The following is a 6,306-nucleotide window of genomic DNA, read 5'->3' on the forward strand; positions in this document are numbered from 1 at the left end:
AACGTTGGGAAACCGCGGTTATTTTGTTGTTTAAAAATGGTCAAGTTTCATACCACTGTTGTCCTTTTATAAAAACAACTTCTGTTTATTAGTGGAGAAAGACGGATGGAAGAATGTTTACCAGTGGCTAACGCAGGGAAAAACAAGGTATCGAAAAGAGTTTGACACAAGTCAAAGGAAATAATAAGGATTTGTGGCTCCAAAGCCATAAGGTTTTCCTGCATAACCCATTAGTAAATATTGTCATTTTTTTCTCTACTAATAAATAAACGTTATTTTATTAAAAACAAAAACACCAACAATGGAAATTCATTGTAGATTCTCGGTTTTAATCGAAAAATTTAAACTTGAATGTACTTTTAAATTATAAAAACTTGCATCATAAGATATTAATTTCAAATCTAAAACTTGCGTTAATATAGAGAATATCGATAGCTAGGCTAACTTATGCTTACTAATTCGAATGTATAGTGCAATGATACTGTCATGGTAACGACAAATATTTGTACTACAACAGATGGAGCTGTATTTGATCTGTAATGTCAGTGGGAATAATTAGTATGCACGGTGTGGCATTTTTAAATCGACGAATTTAAGTCTCTAGAATTGCAAGAATATAACAACTTTTTCCGAAATCGCAAAGGAAAATTCGATTATCGTAGAAACCTTATACATTCTTGCACAGAGCATACATTTAATACAATCGCAAAATTTCCCAAACAGTCAGATTTAATATTTTTATATGATCCTCCCTACTATAGAGATTATAACAACTTTATCATTCTATTTGTAATTATAGTATTTATATTTTAGATCAACGTAAAATTATATGATGGTATCTTCCGATTTTCGAAATTATATATATAATGGTTGAGGACATAAATCTGCAGGCGAAACAGACCGATACTTTTTAACTTCTAATTTGGTATTTGACACTTTGACGACCATTTTACCAGGAAACCATACCATCGACTTTACGACATTTTGAGGACTTTACCAACCGATTTCACTAGCAAAAATTTTAGTGCACCTAAAATCCGATCCATAATTTTCTAATATTTCAATGGCAAGTATTTCAATCATGATATTTTAATGATAACATCTAACTTTCAAAATGAAAAAAAAGTTTTCAAAACACCATGAAGTGTTAGATACCTCTAAATGCAGACTGCACTAAAACGAGAAAATACATCTCAAATATTATTATCTATTGCGATACATAATTTGAGAAAAATGTTGTTGAGAAAAGGACAGGCAACCCACTGCCACACGAGACAGACCCCTTTACATTCCTAATTTGAAAGATTCCGCTACATATGTGACTAAAAGTATCAGAATTTCGATCAATAATATAAATACTTTGTAGGGTCTATGGTGATTACAAATAGAATGATAAAGTTATTATAACCTCTATAGTAGGGAGGATCATATAAAAATATTAAGTCTGACTGTTTGGGAAATTTTGCGATTGTATTAAATGTATGCTTTGTGCAAGAATGTATAAGGTTTCTACGATAATCGAATTTTCCTTTGTGATTTCGGAAAAAGTTGTTATATTCTTGCAATTCTAGAGACTTAAATTCGTCGATTTAAAAATGCCACACCTTGCATACTAATTATTCCCACTGACATTACAGATCAAATACAGCTCCATCTGTTTTAGTACAGATATTTGTCATTGCCATGACAGTAACATTGCACTATAGATTCGAATTAGTAAGCATAAGTTAGCCTAGCTATCGATATTCTGTATATTAACGCAGATTTGAAATTAATATCCTTTGATATACGTTTTAATAATTGAAAATATTTAAAAGTATATTCAAGTTTCAATTTCCGACAAAAACTGATTATCTACAATGAATTTCCATTGTTGGTGTTTTTGTTTTTAATAAAATAACGTTTATTTATTAGTAGAGAAAAAAATGACAATATTTACTAATGGGTTATGCAGGAAAACCTTATGGCTTTGGAGCCACAAATCCTTATTATTTCCTTTGACTTGTGTCAAACTCTTTTCGATACCTTGTTTTTACCTGCGTTAGCCACTGGTAAACATTCTTCCATCCGTCTTTCTTCACTAATAAACAGAAGTTGTTTTTATAAAACAACAACAGTTGTATGAAACTTGACCATTTTTAAACAACAAAATAACCGCGGTTTCCCAACGTTTAAATGCCAAAACTTTTCCATAATTCATTGCCGATAATTTGACGACCTTAAAAATACCGTAATAATAGAAATACGAAAACTGTGATATAACTTCTAATTTCTACGTTATTCAAAATATTTTCACCCCCCGAATGCAGTTATACCGATTCATTGCAATCATTGTTAGTTTTTATTGCGTTTCCGTAACTTACATCGCCATGTACGTATATAAACAATCTATATATATAAATGTAAGTTGTGTTAGTTACTACGCTTATAACTCAAGAACCGCTGATCTGATTTAAACGATTCATACAAATTCTGAATTGTCTCTTTTCCGAAAAGGATAATATTCAAAAAAATCGCGTAAAAATGTGATATATTAACATTTTTATTTTGACTTCTGAAATGTACAATCGTAATGTTTTATTTTGTATGTTTTTTTCTATTTTGACTTACTTTTTTCGAATGTACATTTGTAGTGTTTTTTATAATATTTTTTTTTCTTTTTGATTCGAATATTAATACCAATTTATTTTGACTCGATTTCTTGAGAACTGAAATAGAAGCCGGGTTACATTGAAGTGTAGTACCAAATTATGTGGTGGCGAAACGAAATAGATGTTATCGAAATAATTTAACGCGGTCACACCAAATTTAGGTCAAAATTTCTAAAAATCTTGAAAAAAGAGATCTCATTGCAAAAATTCTCAAATCGGGGAAAAATTACATAAGGTATAACTAAAGAACGGCTTGACAATTCATACAATTTTGGAATGGTATCCAATAAAAATATTAATAAAAAATTTCTTTTTGGTGTGATTTTTTTCAATTTGACATACTATATTGAAGTGAACATTTTTTATTGCCTTGAAATCTGAATGAATAATATTTAAAATAAAATGAGTGACCTACGTGGACCTACATCTTTCATATGGCAATAATCCGCCCAATGAGAACTCAAAATGCAATTCATTGGAACTGCAGTCAGTCAAATACCGAATATAAAGGGTGCAAAATGGTAGAGCGAATTGGACATTTAGGAAAAAAGACAGAAATTCTTCCTAAACTTTCAAGATGTCTTAAATCGCTTTTGCAGGTCATGATATATGACCCCCGGATAAGGGTACAACCCTATTTCAAGTATTGTTTACATTTTAACCACATTTTTCTCACACTCATTTTAATTTGATAAGAAACCATCCTCGCAAAGTATGATCATGTTTTGGTATAACCGTCATATAATTTAAGCCATGTTCGGGGTCTTCGACATTTTTTTCTTCTTTAGGCCTTTATTTGGCATCTTTGTTTCTAAGGGTGTAAAAAACCTCTTCTCATAATATTTTCAATTTTCGGAGTAGAGTCCATCTTGGTCTTGACCACATTCATCAATTGATTTGGCTAAAAAATTGTATTTAGGCAACTCTGGGGTAGAGAATCGTCCCTCAGATAATTGTCCACATAGGCATTTATTCGAGTATAGTTCTCACATTAGTGTACCCACAAATCCGATTTCCTAACCAATGTTTGGTCAGAAAAGAAAATTTGATATACTATTGAATTTGAAACTCCCAAGAGAATATTGGTTGGGAACGTAGATGTGGGATTAACATCTACATGCCATAAACTCCGAAATATCAAATTGTGGCAGAAACATGAAAAAATCACGAATATTAATTTTTTTGTTCGTTATTGAATTATACTATGATGAAAAATATGGACTTTATGGGTTCTCCAACTCACAATTTAAATGACAAAAATAAATTAATTAATATATCACGGTAATGGGTGTAAAAAAGCAATTATCTTTGACTATTTTGAAATCATTCCGCCCTCAATTATGAGGTGGACAAAACTAAATACCACGCAGCACGGTATTCTTAACATTGGAAATTCAATACCAAAAATTTAGCTGAGTTTTCACATGGGGCTATTATAGAAGTTCTATATCATACTGGTTTTTAACACTCAATTATAGCCTTAGGCTGAAAAATAAGATCAGGCTATTCAAAATATCTAAAACCGACGGTAGATTATTATCTATTATAATTTTTCCCATGAATGTTTATTTCTATTTAGAAATTACTATGGAGTTATTTTACTTATAATAAAAATTGTGCCGCTTTCATAATTCTATAATGCTTAAAAAATATGCATTAAAGACTAAAAGTAGGGGCCGGCAACGCGGGCCGGGCCAGCTAGTACTTGATAATAATGAAATTATTGAAAACTGAAAAGAAAAGAGTGAATTTCTGTGCTTAATTGATTGTTAAAAATTCTTAAAAATGCTGTAGAGTCGATGGTTTCCGGTTTCCTGCTAAAGCGGTTGTCAATGTGTTAAATACCAAATTATAAAAGATTTGCTAAAAATGTGGCTTAAAACACCAAAATAGCAAATATTCGGAATACATAATGAGCTTCTGTCACAGAAGATAGAACCCATTACAAACTCTACATATCGATTTTTATAGGATTCCCTGAAAAATGTAGCCAAAATCACATAAGCTGCAGTAACTGTTCCGAACTTTATATACGAAATGTGAAACAGTTCCGGTAAATAACGTCGCAAATATCATCAAAATACCGAATATGGGGAGGAACCGTTATATAGGGAATATATGATATCGTGGATCTATACAGACAAGGGGGTAATGTACTGACAAGGAACTTCTTTTGTGGATTTTAAGACAATTCCATTGAAAAATTAGGCTGAAATCAACAAAATACGGAATACGGCGGTACCGTTATATGAAAGCTATACGATATCTTGGAGTTATATTGACAATTCTCCTCTAAGGGATAAAGTACTCAAAAAAACTTCTGTGAGTATTTTCAGACAATTCCATTGAAAAATGTGGCTAAAATCATCAAAATACCGAATATCGGGGGTATCGTTATATGGGGGCTATACGTTATCGTGGACCTATATAAATATTTCTCTTCCAGGGGGTAGAGTGTTTCGAAAAAACTTCTAGTATGCATTTTTAGACAATTCCATTGAAAAATGTAGCTAAAATCATCAAAATACCGAATATAAGGAAGTACCGTTATATGGGGATATACGTTATTGTGGACCTATATAGACAATTTACCCCCAGGAAGTTCTTAGAAAGAACTTCTAGTATAGATTTCATTGAAAAATTTGGCTACAAACATTAAAATACGAAATATGGGGATGTACCCTTATATTGGGGATATACGATATGGTGGACCGATATAGCCCATCTTCAAACTTGACCTGCCTGAAGACAGAAGACTGACCTGAGCAAAATTTTAGCTTCCTATCTATTTTCTTTTTGACTCTAGCGTGAATACCACAGACGGACAGGGTAGAGGGTATAAAAATTAGTTACTAAATGAGGCTGTAAGTAAGCACCGGATTTTAAACAATTCTGTTGGATAAACAATGTTCTGATTTCTAAACAATTCGGTTTGAAAATGTAGCTAAATTGTCCAAATACCGAATATCGGGATATATTGTCGTATGGGGGCTATAAAAAAACGTGGAGCTGCATAGACAATGTTCTGCCATAGGAGGTACAGCCCGTCACAAACTCTACGTACCGAATTTTAAAAAAATCTCTTAGAAAATGTGATCCTAATCGTCAAAAAACCGAATACCTGGATGCTGTTATATTACGAACTTAACCTGCCTTCTGACAAAATATACATGTGTGAAAAAATTAAACCTTCTGTCGCAATTCGTTAGTGATTGCAACAAACAGACATCCATCGGTAAATCGGCTTAGAATTTTACGCTGATGTAGAATATATATGCTCTGTTGGTTCTAACATGAGTATTTCGAAGAGTTGCAAAGGGAATGACAAAGTTATGTATGTTTGGTGGAGGGCATTTATTTCCTTTCGACATTCATTAACAGGCCCTTAAAGTATTCAACATTATTATAAATAAATTTTTTCTTCTTCTTTAAAGTATCTAAATAAGTATCTGTTTCAGGTCGATTTGTGTGTCATTGCAAGAGAGTTGTGTAAATGTAAATTCCCAGTTGTGTAAATGTGATCTCTCATGGAATGTTTAATGCTATAGTGCTCTAACATTTTGATCTGTATTAAAGGTTTTTGGAACCGTTTGGAATCATAAATAATGACAATTACACATGGATTTCATCTATAACTAATATTAAAACAATAGTC

The sequence above is a fragment of the Musca domestica genome, unplaced genomic scaffold (genome assembly GCF_030504385.1).
Source record: "Musca domestica strain aabys unplaced genomic scaffold, Musca_domestica.polishedcontigs.V.1.1 11, whole genome shotgun sequence".
Classification (NCBI taxonomy): domain Eukaryota; kingdom Metazoa; phylum Arthropoda; class Insecta; order Diptera; family Muscidae; genus Musca; species Musca domestica.